The sequence below is a fragment of the Paramisgurnus dabryanus genome, chromosome 22 (genome assembly GCF_030506205.2).
Source record: "Paramisgurnus dabryanus chromosome 22, PD_genome_1.1, whole genome shotgun sequence".
In the NCBI taxonomy this organism is placed as follows: Eukaryota; Metazoa; Chordata; class Actinopteri; order Cypriniformes; family Cobitidae; genus Paramisgurnus; species Paramisgurnus dabryanus.
In genome coordinates this window covers 25,989,405-26,011,120 of record NC_133358.1, presented here as the reverse complement: position 1 = coordinate 26,011,120, position 21,716 = coordinate 25,989,405, and the positions used below count along the sequence as shown (strand labels likewise).

The following is a 21,716-nucleotide window of genomic DNA, read 5'->3' as shown; positions in this document are numbered from 1 at the left end:
TGACTTTCTCACTCTTACATCCTAGCTTTCTGCGAGTTTCTTGATTTTCTCCGACTTGTTTTACAGTTTTTTTCCTTCCAAGCCGTTTGGGAACTAAACATTGAAAGTAAACTTAACTAGAGGTTCCAATTAGAACTTCCAAACAATTTTACAGAATGAAAGCCACCAAATTAACTTTATTCACCAATTATTCATATAAATCATCTCTTTGCTGTGGTGCTCGATCTAAATAACTAATGATGTATGATCAATAAAAAGTTGAGGAATTAAAATGGTTCTTTTAATATGGTTTTCTTGCTAAATCTTGTGTGCTACAAAAACACTCTTAAACCTTTATTATTGTATGTGCATTTATGTATTTTACTTTACATTTATATTAAATGTATCCAATTGGCAGACACTTTTATTTTATGGGACTCTTTTGGGATATATATTTTATCAGTATGTGTGTTACCCTTAGATCCCATGACCTTTACATTGCTAACACAATGCTATACCAACTGAACTACACATTAAAAGTATAAATTGCTGACGTGTCCAACGCTATCTCATGAGAATTTGTACATATTTTACGAGTTGGCTAAATCGCATTAATTCATATGACCACATTCACAAGTTTTTGTACAAATTGCCTTGACCCCTGTGATGTTGGGGTTAGGTTTCGTTTTTTTATTTTTCATAAGAATCATAAGTTTTTGCATGATTCACTTTGTATGGATTCATATGAATTAGCCAACTCGTAAAATATATGTACGATATGTAATTGTTGTGAGCTTAGGCTGCCCTGTCCCACAAAAACCAGTCTTAAGTCTCACAGGTATATTTGTAGCAATAGCCAACAATACATTGTATGGTTAAAAATTATCGATTTTTTTATGCCAAAAATCATTAGAAAATAAAGTAAAGATCATGTTTCGTGAAGATATTTTGTAAATTTCCTAGTGTATATAAATTTCAAAAATGTATTTATCATTAGTAATATGTGTTGCTAAGAACTGTTTTGGATAACTTTAAATTTTATAATTTTTTTGCACCCTTAGATTCCAAAATTTCAAAAAGTTGTATCTCCGCCAAATATTATCCTATCCTAACAAACCACACACCAATGGAAAGCTTATTAAACTTTTAGATGATGTATAGGCCTAAATCTCAATTTCACAAAAATGTACCCCTATGACTGGTTTTGTGGTGCAGGGCCACAAATGTTCGCACTTCAAGTCAAGTTTTGTTAAAGGTGCATTGTGTAACTTTTATGGTGCATTCACACCAGCCGCGGTAGAGGCAGCAAAAATGCGCTATTCGCACGTAGTTGGACGCTTGAACATTTCGAGTTTACTCACTTCATTCGCGCGTGAAATTCTAGTCATTAGAGACATTCACGCGGAAATTTGCGTCATGGGAGGGGCTTCTGCGACTCCGCTTCCTGTAACCACGTCACTCCTACAGCAAGGTCCTGATTGGTTAACGTGGCACGGAAATCCGCCAAAGTTCAGATTTTTCAACCTGCCGTTTCTGCGGATGCTTATTCGCGTCTTTGCATTGACTTAACATGTAAATCAATTGCGCTTGCCGCCTCTACCGCATCTGGTGTAAACCCTGCATTAGAAGGATCTCTTGACAGAAATGCAATATAATATACATACTGTAACTATATTATCAGTGGTGTATAAAGACCTTACATAATGAACTGTATTGTTTTTATCACTTTAGAATGAGCCCCTTACATGGAAGTCGCTGTCATGTTTCTACAGTAACCCTAAACAGACAAAATGTCCTAAAGAGCGTGAAAATTGAGAAGTGATAGGCTGATTAAATGCAATTTGCAATCTCACCACTAGATGTCACTAAAATGTACCCACACCGCCGTTAACATTTATACATTTTGTAAACTGACAACACATTTTGAAGTGCACCTATTTCTTTGCTAAAAACAAAGTTATTTTATGTATTTGGTATAATACAATGTGTTTGCGTGGTTTATGGTTAAAAAAACACATTATTTACCACATGCCATACATTTTTTTACCTCTTCAGGTACCGCCCGTATGTTGCTGAAGCCCTTCTTGAAGACCATGCACGGGAAGAAGTGTCACAGTCGAAGGCCACGTCTCCAGCTCCCAAAACGATAACTGTGCCATGGAGCCACGTTAGCTCTGAGCGACACCCGCACATCCCTGAAAGCCAAAAGAGACGAGAAGAGAAATAAGATGAATCTTGGCTGCAGAATTGTTCTCACTTAACAGCTCAGCAGATACTTGTACTCAAATCGCTGTAAAATTGCATCTCGAAAACCTGTGACACAGCACGTCACCATCAAATTATTCTGCTTCCATGTTTTACCCTGTCAATTTTTTTTATATTTTATCGTTTCAGAAATATCCTTGCATCAATGATTTCATACTCCCCACCTATTGCTGTGTTGCTTTTATATTTTAGATCTGATATGGGTGACTGCACTTATATTGAAACACTGTGATTTCAGCATTTGATAATACATCCTACTGAATATATCAGCATGGGATCAGTTTAGCTTCTCAGGGGTGTAAAATCATCTGCGTCACCTGCTTTCTTTTACACACACGAAAAACTATCACCCACTGGTCACGGTCTTTAAAACTACATGAAATTATATTGACCATTTACTTACTTAATAAATGTTAAACTTTAAAGGTACAGTAACTTTTAGAAGGATCTCTTGACAGAAATGCAATATAATATGCATAATTATATTATCAGTGGTGTATAAAGACCTTATCTGGTTCTGTATTTTTATTACCTTAGAATAAGCCATTTTAATCTACATACACCTCTGCTTTCCCTTAAATGGAAGTCACCACCATGTTTCTACAGTAGCCCCAAACGGACGATGTGCTCTATAGAGCGTGTTTGTCACTATGTTGTCTCAACCGATGACATGTTTGTCCTACGGTGGCTACTGTAGCTTCTCTATGCGTTTCGCTGTGGACTAGCCGTTGCAACTTACAATCTCTTTCTAAAACTTTGCCCCAATGTTTTTATTTATGTACAGTTTCAAAACACAAAGTTTTTACCTGTACCTAACAATGGGGAAATTAAAGGAACAGTATGTAGGATTGTGGCCAAAACTGGTATTGCAATCACAAAACATGTGGCTAAAACTGGAACTGCAATCACACAGCTGGTGGCCAATATACAAAACGACAACATAAACATCAGTTGAGGGCTGCAACTCCACTTTTTCAATGATAATATCCTGGTTATACCACTGTTGTCAGTGATATAAGTATTTGAAATGAAAATGATTTCTTAATGTCTAGTGACATATCAGGGCCATTTTATGATTAATTGATATACATTTCTTACATACTGTTCCTTTAAGTACAGAAGTATGCAAAATATACTGAAAGTATGTCCTGGATTTTTCTAGGGAACACTTAATTTTTGTTCGTTCAAATTGCTGTGGCTTTTCTGGAATCTGTGCATGCATTGACACACTTCCCGTGAAGATCCTGTAAAGACACGTGACAATCCTGCACTTGGCAGATTTTTCTGCAGAATCTTTATTTTATACTGCAAAAAAAAAAGTCTTAGTATTTTTGTCTTGTTTTTAGTAAAAATATCTAAACATTCTTAAATTAAGATTCTTTTCTTGAAGAGCAAAACGACTCATGAAATGAAGTCTAGATTTGAAAATGACTTAAATTTGATATTTTTGGTCTAAAAACTAGACTTATTTTTTTGGTCATTTTGCTCATCCAGAATAAGCATCTTAATTTAAGAATTTTTTTAGATAATTTAACTGAACTTACAAGACAATATTTTTTTAACACGGAAAACTGCAATTTATGCTGCGAAAGTGCAGCGTATTTGAAAAAATGCGTCCCCGCATAAATATGCGGACTTTGGCTGATTATGCGTTAAATCATGCGATCACATAATCGCGTTTTTCTGGAGGGACTGAAATTATTTTTTTATTATTTTTGCTCCATCAATCCCTCCCTTTCTCAATCGCACTGATTTTGTACAAAGCTCATCATTCTGAAAAGCGCTGTGTCCTCCAATTGGCCAGCTAATCTGTACGTTGTGATTTGCCCGAATACTTCTGACGTCAACGGGAAATGTGACGCGCCTTACCATGTTTTGAAGATCAGCTCCCAATGCAATACCGACAAGAGTTAATATCATCTTTCCTACCTTGTCAGTTGGAGCCGAATCTGATCCAGAAAATGCAGTTGGCCAAGCTGATCGATCAACTTTCCCAGAACGGCTCGAGCAGGACGTAACAGATTAGTAAGATAAGGATACTAAAACATAAAACCATGTCTGCATTTGTGATCGTAGAAACAAACAAGCGCTACTCTGCACCCCTCAAAACTTGCCTTTGAATTATGGTTTAGTCAGTAGTAAATTATTTAAATATGAAAGATGACTTATGTGCTGTGAGTCAGGAATTATTATAATGACTGTCATGTCAACGCGAAAGTTGGAGACAGTAACTCGCGTCACCGTTTACTAGTTATGTACTAATACACACTTACACACCAAAGAAAATGTAACAAAACAACTGCCATGAATCTTGTATGATTTTATTTTTAAAATACCAATAAAGCTTGATTTTTTGTTGCAATTTTCTGGTATTAATGAGCCGTGTAAAAAAAAGAGTTTTAAAGTAACACACAGCTTACCAGAGCAGGAACTAAATTATAATCAAATGTTCAACCGGTTCAATCACATTGGGTAATGCAGTTCATTAGCCTAACTGTTGAAGAATGTTGGTTTCCAAGCAGCATAGCAACTTCATATATTAATACAGAAAGTGAGAAAGTCTCAGGTGTGCGTTCTGCATTTTATAACAGCTTGGAACGCAGCTCATTCTCAGAATCCAAGTCAAAAATCTGTTTTAAAATGCAACCATTAAAGGCAGAGTTAGTCTGAAGGTGTGCGGCGTTATGATGAATTACCTTAAATGCTTATAAAGAGCTCCTGTTTCATTCCAACAATTCTTGGCCAACTGCCTTAATGCGGTAACTTACTGTAAGAGGCACGGCTGTACATTAGACTGGGTTGCATTCATTTGTAAGATTTGAAGTCCCAAAAATTTCCATTTTCATTTGATTCTGATTCCAATATCATGAACCTATCTCCTTTAATCTAGATCGAATGGAAACAAAAACATTTCATCTTCCTTTTTGTTCTTTTCGATCATTCAGAAATACCTGCAGAAGGAGCACTTACATCTGGCACCACAAACCATGCACTTCTGTCTAAAATACCCCCTCCTCCCTTTTGGCAATAAATAAGTATAATAAAACACAAGACCTAACAGGATTAGCTCCAGAAAATAACAGCAAAAGCAAAATATGATGCCAATAATATTGTGACCACGCCTTTGAAAGCCAGCAGATTTACTGTTTAAATCCTTCAGAATGTAAAGAAGAACATTGTGTGAAAATATAATCTTGATATCTTTAATATAGATTGAGTAAGGTCAATGTAAAGTCTATGATTGAAATGAAACTTTGATCCGCACAGACATGGTGACTTGCATTATTTGGAATGGACGTCATGTGAGATGTTTGTTGCTCATTGTTTATATTTAAAACACACTGCCAATAGTTCAGTGGTGTTTATATAGCACAGAGATGGTCTGGATGGTAATACCATGGTATTTTTATAAATGCACTCCTGGTTTATTGGCTTTCACAACAAGAGGAAGAATGTCCTCTGATGTGAAAAACCTTAGCCATCAAAAACTTTGTGTTTGTTACACTGCAAAAAATTTTTGTAAAAATATCAAAGAATTCTTAAATTAAGATGCTTTTTCTTGATGAGCAAAATGACCCAAGAAAATAAGTTTCTTTTTTAGACCAAAAATATCAAATGTAAGTGATTTTGTGCATAAAAAAGCAAAGAAAATCTGCCAATGGGGTAAGCTATTTTTTCTTGAATTTTTCTTGAATTTAGTGTTTAAGATAAATGTTCAAGATTTTTTTGCTTACACTGCAAAAAAAAAAATATATTTTCAAGAAAAAAAAATCTTAGTATTTTGTCTTGTTTTCGGTAAAAATATAAAAAAATTCTTAAATTAAGATGCTTTTTCTTAATGAGCAAAACAACCCAAGAAAATAAGTCTATTTTTAGACCAAAAATATCAAATTTATATGATTTTGTGCATAAAAAAGCTAAAAAAAAAATCTGAATTTAGTGTTTAAATTAAGATGCTTTTTCTTTATGAGCAAAACGACCCAAGAAAATAAGTTCAGAAAATAAGTGTCGTTTTTAGACCAAAAATATAAAATTTAAGTAATTTTGTGCATAAAACAAGCAAAGAAAATCTGCCAATGGGGTAAGTTATTTTTTCTTGAAATTTTCTTGAATTTAGTGTTTAAGATAAATGTTCAATATTTTTTCGCTTACACTGCAAAACAATTATTTTCAAGAAAAAAAATCGTAGTATTTTGTCTTGTTTTCGGTAAAAATATATAAAAAAATTCTTAAATTAAGATGCTTTTTTCTTAATGAGCAAAACGGCCCAAGAAAATAAGTCTCGTTTTTAGACCAAAAATATCAAATTTAAGTGATTTTGTGCATAAAAATGCCAAAAAAATCTGAATTTAATGTTTAAGAAAAATTTTCCGATTTTTTGCTAACCCCATTGGATATTTTTTATGCACAAAATCACTTACATTTGATATTTTTGGTCTAAAAACTAGACTTATTTTATTGGGTCGTTTTGCTCATCAAGAAAAAGCATCTTAACTCAAGAATTTTTAGATATTTTTACCGAAAACAAGACAAAAATACTAAGAATATTTTTTCTTAAAAATCATTTTTTGCAGTGTACCCCATTGGCAGATTTTTTTGCATGTTTTAGGCACAAAATCACTTACATTTTATATTTTTGGTCGTTTTGCTCATCAAGAAAAAGCATCGTAATTTAAGAATTTTTACAGAAAACAAGACAAAAATACTAAGAATTTTTTCTTGAAAATATTTTTTTGCAGTGTAGCTTGAGGCAGACCTGCTTCTCACATTATTTCAAACTTGTATTATATTTTTCCATGGAACATAAAAGGAAAAATCACGATATTTCCCTGACTTCCATTCAACTACAAAGCCTTCAATATCTATTATTAAACTGTACTTTGGAAATGTTTGTACTTGTATTTTAAAATGTATACTTTTGTTTAATATGCATAGGATAGGCAGGACATCTATAATTTTTTTAAATATTCAGAAGAGCTAGAGAGAGAGAGAAAGAGAAAGAAAAAACAGAGAGATGAAATCTCACATTAACAGATACACATTTCAATTTCTATTTCTTCCTGAAATTGACTCCTTCTGGCCTCTAATGCCTATTGTGAATCATATGTTTCATGTGTTTGCCACTGTTTAACATCATTAATATCATTACACATAATCACACATAATGTATTCTCAGTGGTTTCAGAGGAAGCGATGTTTTAGCATAAGCTTCGGGCCTTTCAATGTCCCAGAACCTACAATTATCATTTTTATCCCAATTTTAACCATAATTACCATTTATCTCAAGAAAACAAATGACAAAGCCACTTCTAAAGATCTCAGTCTTGGACACGTAATATCTAAATAGGAATACAGAGGCGAGATGCACTTTGTCAGGGTTAAAATGCCACAAAACTGCTTCCTATCCGAGGCGAAATGCTATCTTAATATGATAAAAACTGTTTGGCAGAGATCTAAGCATTTGTGAGAACCTGTAACGCGAGAACTTCGCCAGATCCATTGTGACTGAGAGGGAAAGCAGAAGACATTCGTAATGAGACACTAAGTGATTGAGAGATGGAATACTGGGCCATTTCTGTCAGAACCAATCAGCTCTAACCGTACGATGCTCAAAATGTGATTTCAAGGAAATGCTCAAAGGTTTTTTGTGCATTGTAACATGCATCTACACTTGAATTTAAACCACAGTTTAGGATCCTTTTACACGATTAACAGGTGAAAATCAGGGCTTTAATTTCACTTAAAATATAAACTAAATTAAATTGATGATATGGTACATAATCATAATATTAAATGGATATATAAAATGTGCTGAGAATTCAAACACATCATGGCACATCACATCATCGCCGCGACTGTAAATAATATAATTTGTCTATAAAATTACACATCTGCAAAACATTGTATCTTTATTAACATTAAAGAAAACACACACAAAAAAAAATAATATTGATCAACTTACAACAAAGAATAACTTTATTAACATTGTTTTTTAGTATGTAACAAAAAGACTTAAAATGCATCAATTTGCCTGAAATAAATAAAAAATCAATCCTTATTTAAAGTATATTTTTGACCATTTGATACTGTAAAATTAAATTAAATATATTCAATAAATAATAATAAAAAACTCAAGCGGCTTATCAGCGTGATTGGGGTGTAATGTCTTTAAGTGATGGTGCAAAAAAATCACTTCCTGAAAAAATATTTTCCCCGGGGTCTCGCGTGCCCCCCCTGGTGTCGCTTCGAACCCCCCCCCCCCCCCCCTGGGGGTCCCTCCCCACTATCTGAGAATCACTGCTCTAATCCCAAACCCAAGCGACAAAGATAAAAAAAGAAAAAGAAGTAAACAGGAAGTACTGTAGTATCATATGCACACAAAACTGAAATTTGGCGTATGTTTTGCACCACTTTACTGCGTGCTATTTAAACGCATTTCATGTGAATGGGCTGGAAAATCCCTTATTACAGTTTACAAATGGGTCAGAAAGCATTACGTTAATTTATTGTATAATTAAAAAAAATGAATAGCATGAAATTACCACATCCTAGTGACAGCCCAAGTGAAAACAGTATCACAGATATGTACATTTTTAACAGCACCCTATAGTGTATCATCCAGATATCAGACAGGACCTCTCCGCCCACCGTTCTATAATTCAGCAGCTACGTCTGGCTTAAAAAGACAAGGGCAGTCAGGTGAAAACACACAGCATGATTTAAAAAGTTAAACTCACTATTAATGAAACCAGTCATTAAATCATACAATAATTAGACGCCCACCTCTCATCACACACATCTCTAGCAGTCGTCAATAACATGGTGATTACCGCCGTTTTAAAGTTAACCTTCGCCAAACAAGACAGCATGTGGCTTGTGAATAAACACTTACTAATAACCAATCTGTCTCGCTGTGGGCCGGGTTCACATCTTTGTATGCTGTTGACAAAGCAGTCTAACGGACGTTCCCTTGTTACTAAGTTTAATACATCAGTGCAAGTATTCATTTACCTGTAAGCAACTGTAGTTTTTTGCTAACAATGCCAAGGTCATAGTTTTGATTGGCACAGACTGATAAAACATATTCCTTAAATGTACTGTTAGCCGCTACACATAAGTGTCTGGCGAATGCATAAATGTAATGTAAAATGTAATGAAACGTGAACATTATTTTTGAAGCAGCATAAGCTCTGGTAAATCATTATAACATGCCTCTTGTGGCTTTTATGCTTTAAAAACAGCAGCACCAGCACTGCTAGAAAGATAAATGTTCAATAAAAATACATCTATTATTAATAAAGCTAAGAATAAACAATTATTTCACTAACTAATAGCCTAACAGTGAATAGTTACAGTTGCCAAGCTGCAAAGCAACTTGGCACATTAATATAGAGTTTAGCTGATGTGTGTTCACAGTTGGGTTCATATCAGCTTCTTAATAACGTCTTTTAAAGTCCAGGGCAGCGTTGCTCATCCAATCAAATTTCGAAAATCTATATCATAAATACTTACAAATGATATGTTTAGTTGCACCAAATATACATCTACAAACACACACATTTACTCATGCTGAAGGTGCGATATCACACATTGGTCTTAGTGCAAAATAACTACTGATTCTCATTAGTGGATGTCGGTGGAAACTGCTAAATAGCTGTAAGGATATCCTGATAATATTCTGGCATTTTCACAAACTAAAGCTGTCAGTGTGTCTAGATTAATGAACTATGTAGAAAATACGGACTTTAAAAACTGCATAATTTCCTTCACAAACAGAATCCGAGTATGTGCTCATATATGGCAGCCGGTGCTTTAATCATGTCCGTCAAGAATTTTTAAGTTGCATATTTAAGGGTTGAGAAGACATGTTTACTAATCTTTCTGAAGATACATCACATCGAATCATCACCATCTCAAGGATAACACCACACGTGATCATCAATAAACTAACTAAGGATAGCATGACATGCACCATCACATGTGGTCAACACTATCTCAAAGATAGCATCACACATGACCATCACTACATCAGGAATAGTATCAAGTTATCATCACTATCTCAAAGATAGCATCACATTTGACCAACACTAACTCAGGAATAGTATCAAGTAATCATCACTATCTCAAAGATAGCCTGACATTTGATCATTATAAACATGTGACCATCACAAAACTTAGTAAACCATCAGATGTAATCATTACTAAACAAAGGACAGTATAACATGATCATCACTAACCTAACAATAGCCTCACATGTGATCATCACTATCTCAGGAATAGTATCAAGTTATCAACACTATTCCAAAAATAGCATCACATTTGACCATCACTAACTTAGGAATAGTATCAAGTAATCATCACTATCTCAAAAATAGCATCACATTTGACCGTCACTTACTTAGCAATAGTATCGAGGAATCATCACAATCTCAAAGATTGCATCACATTTGACCATCACTAACTCTGGAATAATATCATGTAATCATCATTATCTGAAGATAGGATGACATTTGATCATTATGAACATGTGACCACAAGACTTAGTAAACCATCAGATGTAATCATTGCTAAACAAAGAACAGTATCACATGATCATCATTAACCTAATAGCCTCACATGTGATTATCACAATCTCAAAAAAGCAATTACTAAACTTAGGATTTCGTTAGATTGATCATTACTAATAAACTTAATGTAGTATCACAAGTAATCTTAGGTAACCTAACAACGGCATAGGGATATACAGGATCAGATGTGATGATTACTAAACTAAGAATAGCATCATCAATGTGACCATTACCAAAAGATAGTATCAAATGTGATCATCGCTAACCTAACAATGGTGTTACGTGATTATTACTAACTTAGGAAGAATATCACCTGTGATCATTACTAACTTAATATCTTGAGATATTTCAAAGATAGCATCACATTTGACTATTACTAAAATGTGACTAAAATAGGTAAACCATCAGATGTAATTGTTACTAATCAAAGGACAGTATCACGTGATCATCACTAACCTTAGTAATCATCACTAAACTAAGGATAGAATCACAAGTTATCATCACTAAACTAAGAAAAACATCACATGTGACTATTACTAAACTAAAGATAGCATCACATGTGATCTCATCACTATATCAAACATAGCATCACATATGATCATCACAACCCTAACAATAACATCGCATTTTGTCATTGCTAACTCAGGGATAGCATCACATGTGATGATGACTAAACTTACGATAGCATCACATGTTATCGTCACTAACTCAGCAATGTCACATTTGGCCATTAATAACTCAGGGATAGGATCAGATGTGATCATTACTAAACTTAAGAGAGTATCACATGTGATTGTCACTAACCTAACAATGGCATAGAGATAGGATCAGATTTGATGATCACTAACCTAAGAATAGCATCAGTTGTGACCATTACCAAAAGACAGTATCACATGTGATCATCGCTAACCTAAAAATGGCATCACATGATTATTACTAAATTAGGGAGAATATCACCTGTGATCATTACTAACTTAAGGAACACATGGATTCATAACCCACTTAAGAATAACATCTCAAAGACAGCATCACATTTTAACCATCGCTAACTCAGGGATAGCATCACATATGATAATCACTAAACTAAGGATAGCATCACATGTTATCGTCACTAACTCAACAATATCACATTTGGCCATTACTAACTAAGGATAGAATCAGATGTGACCATTACCAAAAGATAGTATCATATCTGATCATCGCTAACCTAACAACGGTATCACATGTGATAGTTACCAACTAAAAACTAGCATCAAATATGATCATCACTGTCTCAAAACTAGCATCACATGATCACATAATGATATGATCAACAAAACTTAAGGATAGCTTCCCATGTGATCATTACCAATTCAAGGAAGCATCACATGTTCATTACTGTCTCAAAATAAGCATCACATATACACCACAATCTTAAAGTAGACTCACATGTTATCATCACTAAAACAAAGCAATCTAAAAAAAAAAACAGGAAAATTCACAGTACGGCTTGACAAAGTGGGTTTTAACAAAAGCGTCAGGGTATGTGACGGCCCTCTTTGTAAGTAATGTGTCTCCATTCATCTCCTGCTGCATCACATTTTCTTCAGCAATGATCCCTGCCTTGAGTTTCTGTAGGGTACGCTTACAGCCCAGAGCGTTTTACCCATGAAAAATCAAAAATAATACATCACCCAGAGAGCAGAACCCCCGCGCTAAACAAGGCTTATCGATGAGCATCTGTTAGGGGGGGAGACATCAGCGAGAGGCTCTTTCTTTCTCCCACTCTCTGACTTTCTCTGTAGTCCCTGACCTCACTGACCTTTATGAATTTCATAACCAAAAACAAAGATTTACATTTTCAGAGTGATGTTTGCCTGAAAAAACTCACTGCCAGGTGACCTGGGTGGTTGGCAGAGCACTATTATGCAGTTTTTTAGGTGGTCTGAGTGGTTGGTAGAACATTGCTGCATAGTTGCTAGGGTATTCTAGACGGTTGCTAGGTGGTCATCTACATGCCTGAGTTGAAAGGCTCATGGTCGCACACCGGACATGATACGACACTTTGCACCATCTATCCAAAATTCAAACACATTATTTTCTATGAATGTACACACACCGGCAGCATCTTAACAAATTAAAGCACGACAATCCTCAGAAAGTCAAGTGTATCATAGCTAAGATAATATGGGACAAGTCGTCAAATTTTAATACTTGTATGAATAGTATGAACAATAGTGTATATACTGTAATGCTTGCCTTAGTAAACTAAACTTATAATGCAGATGACAGATTCAACATAAAGACCATGTAGGCAATACATTTAGACCATAAGAGGTGTTTAATAATGTTGTCTAAATATAATAAGACATTCCTGAGAACAAAACAATCAATACTTTCATTCAATTGAAACAAACCATACAGCAAAACGTCAAAATGTGAGCTGGATAAAAGAGCATTCTTACAGTTTGGGGTGGGATTTCAGAAGCCCACACAAATGATGGGTCACTTGTACTGTGTAAAAATATGACCTCATATTGATGAGCGTCCAAGCAGTAACAATCACTGCATCCAACTCTTACCAACTATTGATTGTGCGGCTTTTTAAAACTCCAAGCTTTTTCAGAAACGTTGCATTGCTAGTGCTCGGTGTGTATCTATATTATGTCCGTCATTGTATTGATTGGTTCATCTTTTTTTTTAAAATGCACATTTTGTTATTCACTATCACTATGTAATATTCCACTGCCTCCAGTGCATTGTGGGTAAATTTGGCTATAATGAACTTGTTAGTAATGTCTTTTTGTGTGTTTTGTTTCTGTTGGCACGAAGGTGATAATGAAAGCAAAAAGGACAGAGAAAATCGGAGACCCCATTGGTGCACAGCATCGAACAGGTTAATTTACTCTTTAAAGCCATTGAACCCGAGCAACTGACTTCTGGGCCTGAAGCCTACAAACAATGCTGTTATCTGACTCCCTCAACCTGCCTTCCACTTAGCATATTTTTGCATATTGCCAGGGAGAAATTAGCATGTCAATCATGTGAGTGGATGACATTTAAAAAGACCGCAAAGGACTCCTGTGAAATTACAGAAATTAATTGCAAACACACTGCGCTTTCATTTTCTCTCCAAGTTTAAATTCCTTTACATCCTCTTTGTAGAGGAATCCAAAAATGCTCTTCGTGAAAAACTCACAATTAGGATGCCGGTATTAAGAGATATTTGAAACAATACATTATACTAATTCTTTTTCTCATTCTGTCGGTACAATAAGACACTCGCGCGGAAAGCTTCAGGCAGCGTTCGAATTTCTAAACCAGCGTAGGAGCCACGTAATCACGGTTTAATTTCTTTCTATATAAAATTACATTAAGCTAGCAGTGCATTTATTTTAGTTTAGCAGATATAAGTTTCTTAGGCTAGGAGACGTAATTAGAAATGCTTTAGGATGTAAAAAAAAGAGTGTCTTTGATTAATATCAATGAGAAACACAGAGTTGTGTAACATAAATAGCCAGAAGATATCATCTCATGAGAATACCTTTTCTGTTTGGCTTTGAAAGAGAAAAAATAATAACTCGGAGAACGTGCATGGCAAGGCAGCACTTTTCATAAACGGAGCTTGAAAATAAAAAGCCAGAGTAAACCCAGCCAATATGATCATCATTATTTGATTCTAAAGGCAAAAGGGCACAAATTATGTAATGCTCTGATGAGAAAGAAAGGAAGGAAGGAAGGAAAGATGGGCAGAAGAAAGGAAGTAAAGAAGAAAGTAAAGAATTAAGAAATAAAGTAAAACAATAAAAAAGAAAGTAGGGCAGATGGACAGACAAACAAGCAGACATACGAAAGGAAAGAAAAAAAGGGCAGATGAACAGAAGAAATGGAAGAAGGAAAGAAGGAAAGAAAGATGGACAGATTGAAAGAAGTAATGAAGGAAGAAAAAAGAAAGAAAGAAAGAAAGAAAGAAAGAAAGAAAGGAAGGAAGGAAGGAAGAGAGGAAGGGAAGATGGGCAGAAGGAAGGAAGTAAGGAAGAATGTAAGAAGAAAGAAATAAAGTAAAAAAAGAAAAAAGAACGTAGGGCAGATGGACGGACAGATGAGCGGATATACTGAAAGTAAGAAAGAAAGAAAGAAAGAACGAAAGAAAGAAAAAAGAAAGACTGACAAAAGGAAGGAAGTAAAGAAGGAAGTAAAGAATGAAGGAATAAAGAAAGAAAAAAGAGAGAAGAGTAGGCGAACAATGGAAGAAGGAAGGAAGTAAATAAAGAAAGAAAGAAAGATGGACAGAAGTAATTAAGGAAGAAACAAAAAAGTAAAGAAAAGAAAAAAGAAAGAAAGAAAGAAAGAAAGGAAGGAAGGAAGGAAGGAAGGAAGAAAGAAAGACTGACAAAAGGAAGGAAGGAAGTATAGAATGAAGGAATAAAGAAAGAAAAGAAAAAGAGAGAGAAGGGCATATGAATGGAAGGAAGAAAGGAAAGAAGGAAAGACGGGCAGAAGAAAGAAATTAAAGAATGAAGAAATAAGGTAAGGAAAGAGAGAAAAAAGGATGGATGGAAGGAAAGAAAGAAAGAAAGAAAGAAAGAAAGAAAGAAAGAAAGAAAGAAAGAAAGAAAGAAAGAAAGAAAGAAAGAAAGAAAGAAAGAAAGAAAGAAAGAAAGAAAAAAGGGAAGGCAAATAGAAGAAATGAAAGAAGGAAGGAAGTAAAGAAAAAAGGAAAGAAAGAAAGAATGGCAGGCACACATAAGAAATGAAAGAAGGAAGTAATGAAGGAAAAAATAAAAAAGAAGGAAAAAAGAAAGACAGGCAGAAGGAAGGAAGTAAAGAATAAAGAAATAATGTAAGAAAAGAAAGAAAAAGAAAGTAGTGCAGATGGACGGACAGACAGAAGGAAAGAAAGAAAGAAAGAAAGAAAGAAAGAAAGAAAGAAAGACAGGTGGACAGTAGAAATGAAAGAAGGAAGGAAGGAACAAAAGAACGAAAGATGGACTGATGGACGGAAGTAATGCAGGAAGAAATAAAAAGAAAAGAAAGAAAGGAAGGAAAGAAAGACGGACATAAAGAAAGAAGTAAAGAATGAAGGAATAAAGAAAGAAAAGTAAGAAGGGCATAAAGATGGAAGAAATGAAAGGAGGAAGGACGGGAAAGGATAGAAAGAAATAAAGTAAGAAGGCAGGGCCGGCGTCCAGGGGGGGCATTCGCGGGCAGTGCCTCCCCGAACAGGTTGTTGTGCCCCCCCTACAAAGTTTTTTATTACTTTAATATATATCAAGAATAATTAAAATAAATTAAACATTGAATGTTTCATGACTTGTAATGTAATCAAATGAGGAAAATATAGTTGATATATGTTTTCTTTAATTAAAATAGAACAGTTTCTCTGATTGGATGTATTGCCGCGTCTCACCCGTCTTACGTCTTTAGCATATTTGTGACTTGACACTAGCAACGTGTTTTTTCGCGGCATTTTATGGATCGTGTAAAATATGGATATTAGAACATTTAGAACGAACCAGCACCGCCTGCTTCATCTGACTTCATGCAAACACAGACTGGCTCAAACTCAGAGATTAGAGGTCGAGGTGGAATTTAAAAATCTACAGGACACTGTTTTAAGGAAGTTTAATGTTCATACACGCCGGCTTCAGCTATTTTAAAGGTAAGATAGCGTTGTTTTAAATTACGTAAGCTTAAATGTGAAGTGTGGCTATAGACCGTTAACAGCATTACGACGTGATTATGGTAAAGTGGCTTTTTTAAAGCTAGGACGCGGTGTGCACTGCGCTATGAAAACCATTCATTTCTATGGCTTGCGCCGCGCGAGGGCGGTTTGTTGTTGCGTCGAGTTTGTGCGAGCGCAGCGGAGCTCAGCTTGCGCTCACGCCGCGGTCGAAGTTCAATAGTTTTGCGCATAGTTTGTGGTCTTTTGCACTTTATACGGGAAATGAGCTGACAGTCTGTACCAGTTGTATGAGTGTGTGCTTGCTGTATTTCTTGTTTTAATGCCTTGTTTTTGCAAGTTATTGTTGCTATTGCGTGCCCCCCGTTGGAAGCCAAATGCCCCCCTGTTAGTTATGGTCTGGCGCCGGCTCTGTAAGAAGGGCAAACAGACAGAAGGAAGGAAGGAAGAAAGAAAGAAAGAAAGAAAGAAAGAAAGAAAGAAAGAAAGAAAGAACAAAACGAAAGAAAGAAAGAAGGGCAGGCACAGAGAATAAATGAAAGAAGTAATGAAGAAATAAATAAAAAAAGAAAAGAAAGAAGGGAAAAAGAAAAATAGAAGGAAGGAAGGATGGTTGGAAGGAAGGAAAGACAAACAGACGGAATAAAAACAACAACAAAAGGTTAGCTGATATGACAAGATGCTTGCAGGAGCATCACGGGTCAACGTGTGATGACAGTGAACAGCTCAGCAGGATAAAAACAGGGCGGATGGATCTGAAGAGAAAGCACTACAGTACTGTATGTCCTCATTGAGCAGCAGTTAGCACGTCAAAATACACCTAAGGGAGTGATGGGGGTCAGGTGAGATGTGACAGTGGTTGTCATGAGGATCATCTACAGTTATTAACAAATAGACATGAAAGGCCCAGTTATTTTCAGATGTGGCCTCTTCTAAATCAATTTAAACAAAAAAAAATCCAGAAATGATGAGACGCTAATCTGAAGTTAAATAAAAACGTGTCTGTCTGAGATTGTGGGCTAGCGTCTCTGAATTCTTCTTGTGTCAGCGGAAAACTTGGAAAGAAAGAAAGAAAAAAGAACAGAGAGACCAAAATAATGAAATAGGAAAAAAACAGAAAGAAAAGAAAGAAAGACAGAAAGCTCTATATTTAGCTCAAAACGTGTCTTTTTAAGATCACAGAAAGTCATCTGAAACCTGGTCATAAAAGTCTCCAAAAGAATTAAATAAATAAACAAAGATAAATGAATATAGAGACAAGATAATGAGGAAAAGAAAGTTAAGACAAGTTAAGAAAACAAACAGTAAAAGGCAGGGAGGATTAAACAAAACAAAACAAAAATGAAGTGAAGTGAAGAATGAAGAAATAAAGTAAGAAAAGAATGAAAAAAGAAAATTAAGGAAGGAAAGAAAGAAAGAAACAAAGAAAGAAAGAAAGAAAGAAATAAGTGTGGACCAACACACAGAAGGAAGGAAGGAAAAAATAAAGGAAATAAAGAAAGAAAGACAGGATTAAAGGAAGGAAGTATAGAAGGAAGTAAAGAATGAAGGAGAAAAGAAAGAAAAAAGAGAGAAGGGCAGGCGAACAAATGAAATGGAAGAAGGAAGGAAGTAATGAAAGAAAGAAAGAAAGATGGACAGAAGTAATGAAGGAAGAAATAAAAATAAAAAAGAAAGAAAGAAGGAAAGAAGGAAGGAAGGAAATAAAGAAAGAAAAACTGGCAAAGGGAAGGACGTAAAGAAGAAAGAATAAAGGAATAAAGAAAGAAAGAAAGAAAAAAGAGAGAAGGGCATATGAACAGAAGGAAGGAAGGAAGGAAAGAAAGAAAGATGGGCAGAAGAAAGGAAATTCAGAATGAAGAAATAAAGTAAGAAAAGACAGAAAAAAGAAAGTAGGGCAGATGGACGGACGAACGGAAGGAAAGAAAGAAAGAAAGAAAGAAAGAAAGAAAGAAAGACAGAATGAAGGGCAAGCGCACATAAGAAATGAAGGAAGGAAGTAATGAAGGAAAAAAAAATAAAAAAAAAGGAAAGAAGGAAAGAAAGACAGAAAGAAAGAAAGAAAGAAAGAAAGAAAGAAAGAAAGAAAGAAAGAAAGAAAGAAAGAAAGAAAGAAAGAAAGAAGGGCAAGCGCACATAAGAAAGGAAGGAAGTAATGAATTAAAAAAATAAAAAAGAAGGAAAGAAAGAAGGGCAGAAGGTAGGAATTAAAGAAGGAAGTAAATAATAAACAAATAATGTAAGAAAAGAAAAAAGAAAGTAGGGCAGATGGACGGACAGAGATAGATAGATAGACAGACAGACAGACAGACAGACAGACAGACAGACAGACAGATAGATAGATAGATAGATAGATAGATAGATAGATAGATAGATAAAAGGTTATGAAAGAAAGAAAGAAAGAAAGAAAGAAAGAAAGAAAGAAAGAAAGAAAGAAAGAAAGAAAGAAAGAAAGAAAGAAAGAAAGAAAGAAAGAAAGAAAGAAAGAAAGAAAGAAAGAAAGAAAGAAAGAAAGAAAGAAAGAAAGAAAGAAAGAAAGAAAGAAAGGAAGGAAGGAAGGAAGGAAGGAAGGAAGGAAAGAAAGGAAGACAGAAATAAGTGTGGACCAACACACAGAAGAAAGAAAGAATAAAGAACAGAAAGAAATAGAGAAAGATAGGAAGAAAAAAAGAAAGAAAGAAAAAGGGTAAGGAATGAAAGAAGAAAGGAAGCTCATTGAAGGCATGTAAAACATTTATAAGATCAGAGGAGGGCGTCTGTGAATCCTTTTCGTGTCTGTGGTAAACCTGGTCTAAAAAGTGTCTGTCCTCCTCCAGAGCTCAAACATTCCCTCCCCTTCCTCCTGCATCTGTTTATAGGAACTGAAGGAACATGCAAATGTGTCATCTCTCCCCCCTCCTCCTCCTCCTCCTCATCATCATCATCTCTAGATCTTCAGGTACTCTGCAGACAATAAGGATTTCCTGTGTAAAATGAATCCTTAGCAGGTGCACCGGATGACGACTATTGATTGCCCTTTCCCACGGCTGAAGCGTTTGGGAAACAAACAGACAAGTGCACACAGCCCCGAGGTGCTGCCTCGCTGGCGTCTGACACCTCTAATGCAACTTTTAATTGTTCTTTATTAATGCAGCTGACATTTGGACTACTGAGCCTCTCCGAGACCCCTCGCACTTCCTGGCTTCAAAAGGGGCAGGTGGGGCACGAAGAAGAGGATTGGCTTTCATTGCCTTGAATCCCAGATCTTTCATCAAACTGAAATTGCAGGATTTTTCGGAAGAGCTGCGAAAATCAAGAGAGGTAGAAGTAAAGAGGTAAAAGAAGTCCCTTACAGAGGTGATCATTCAGCAATTCTCTCTCAAGTTTTGGGGTCTCTAGTTGTGCTGGTCTAAATGCCAATCCAAACCCTTAGGGTCTCTTTTCTACTCAGTTCCACCACATTGAGCATTCAAGTCCCCTTGCGTGCGATCAACATGCCGGTTAGACTAAACAGCGGTGAAGAATCGAGAGCACGTAATTGATAACCTCATCCCAACTCGGCATTTGAGAGATGAATATTCCCAATTACAGAGAACATTCATTAATTATTCTGACCTTCTACAATGTGCCCCATATTGATTGTGGCTGGCCGGATCAACAATGCCCTTTAGTGGACCAGCTTAGATACAGGATGAGAATTCTGAGTATGAACCACAGGTCAGAGTAATTACAGACCTCAGTCCTCCAATGAACTGCTGCTTCTTTAAAATGGCGATGTCGTAGTACCCCAGGCAGGCCAGGAAGGAGGCGCAGCTGATGCGGGCAGGGTCAGAGCCAATCATAGTTTTTAGAGTGGTAGCTCTCAGGCATCTGATTGGGAGTTGGGATTCATTATTTGAGGAACAATCATTAGCTTGTATACCCGCATACACACACAAGTTCGGTAATTTACTGTACAATTGAACCCTAATGCAAAATTCGTCTAGAGTGGCACAGTGGGAAACAAAGTAAGAGTTCGGACCCCAGCAAGGTCAGATGGCCTTTCTGTGTGAAGTTTGCATGTTCTCCCTGTGTCAGGGCAACAAGATCTCATGAGAACACGTGTGTATTTTTACGTATTTTTACATTTACTTACGTTTAAAACACCCTGAAACGTATAATATCGACGTTTTGAAAGGGACTATTACGTAAATTATTTACGTATTTACAGCTTTACAAACATACAAATTTGTACGTAAGTTATTCCTATTCATAAATATTAAAAACGCGGGCATTAAATACTAACATTAAATACTAACAAATACTAACTTCGCCGCTCTAAGTAAACAGTGGTTGCGTCACGTGTGTGGTAACTTCCTGGTGTTTGCATTCAGAGCATCGAAGAAGAGATGAGTTTCATTCATACGTTAGCTTTAGCATTTGCTATAGGCATTACTAGGTTTATTAAGAAAATGCTACTAGCCGATTCCGATAAAATTATTTTTTGTGGTATTGGACGCATTTCCGATACTGGTATATGAATAACATTTCTGTATTTTTTTAAACTATTTTTTAATATTTAGTTTGTTTGCCATGACACAAAAAAACGCGTTTTCTCCTATGCAATACATTATCATTACTATTAAGCAATAATTACAACAAAATACAACATAAATTCACAAAAGATCTTACTTTTATTCATTTGCTGTAATCCACATGTTTAAAATTCATACAATTGCGAGGAACAGATCCAAATCAGCCCTTTATCCAGCGATCTTGATCCGAGTTCTCATTAGAAACCGTAAAGTCAGATCATGAGTTTGTTATAGGGTAATATAAATTTGAATTCAAATATCGCGCCTCAAGACCAGTGTTGGGGGTAACGCATTACAAGTAACGCGCATTACATAATAATATTACTTTTCTGAAGTAACGAGTAAAGTAACGCATTACTTTATAAATGTACACATTAATATTTGAGTTACTTTTATAAAAAAGTAATGCGAGTTACTTTTCAGTTTAATTACTTCAATTTAAAAATAAAATAATTTATTGAATTAAACTGAACATATTAACGTATAATTATGCACTCTGTGCGACTGAGCGGGAACAGTTTGAGTCAGAAACGGAGATGGCAGGCCAGGGATTGACATTTTTGCGATCATAAAAAACACCTGCAAGGCCTGAAAGAGATCAAGCCTCAGCCAAGTAAGAAAAAGTAACGCAAAAGTAACTTAAAAGTAACGTAAGCATTACTTTCCATGAAAAGTAACTAAGTAACGCGA

The 21,716-nt window shown here is 35.5% G+C and overlaps 1 long non-coding RNA gene across 1 annotated transcript in view; it reads right to left on the bottom strand.

The window, feature by feature from the left end:
- Window positions 1-2,032: 2,032 nt before the first annotated feature.
- Window positions 2,033-21,716, bottom strand: part of LOC135740292 (uncharacterized) — a 103,890-nt gene continuing 84,206 nt past the window's right edge. The window contains exon 3 of the long non-coding RNA XR_010529172.1: window positions 2,033-2,174. This is a non-coding gene — a long non-coding RNA (uncharacterized lncRNA). The remainder of the gene's footprint in view (window positions 2,175-21,716) is intronic.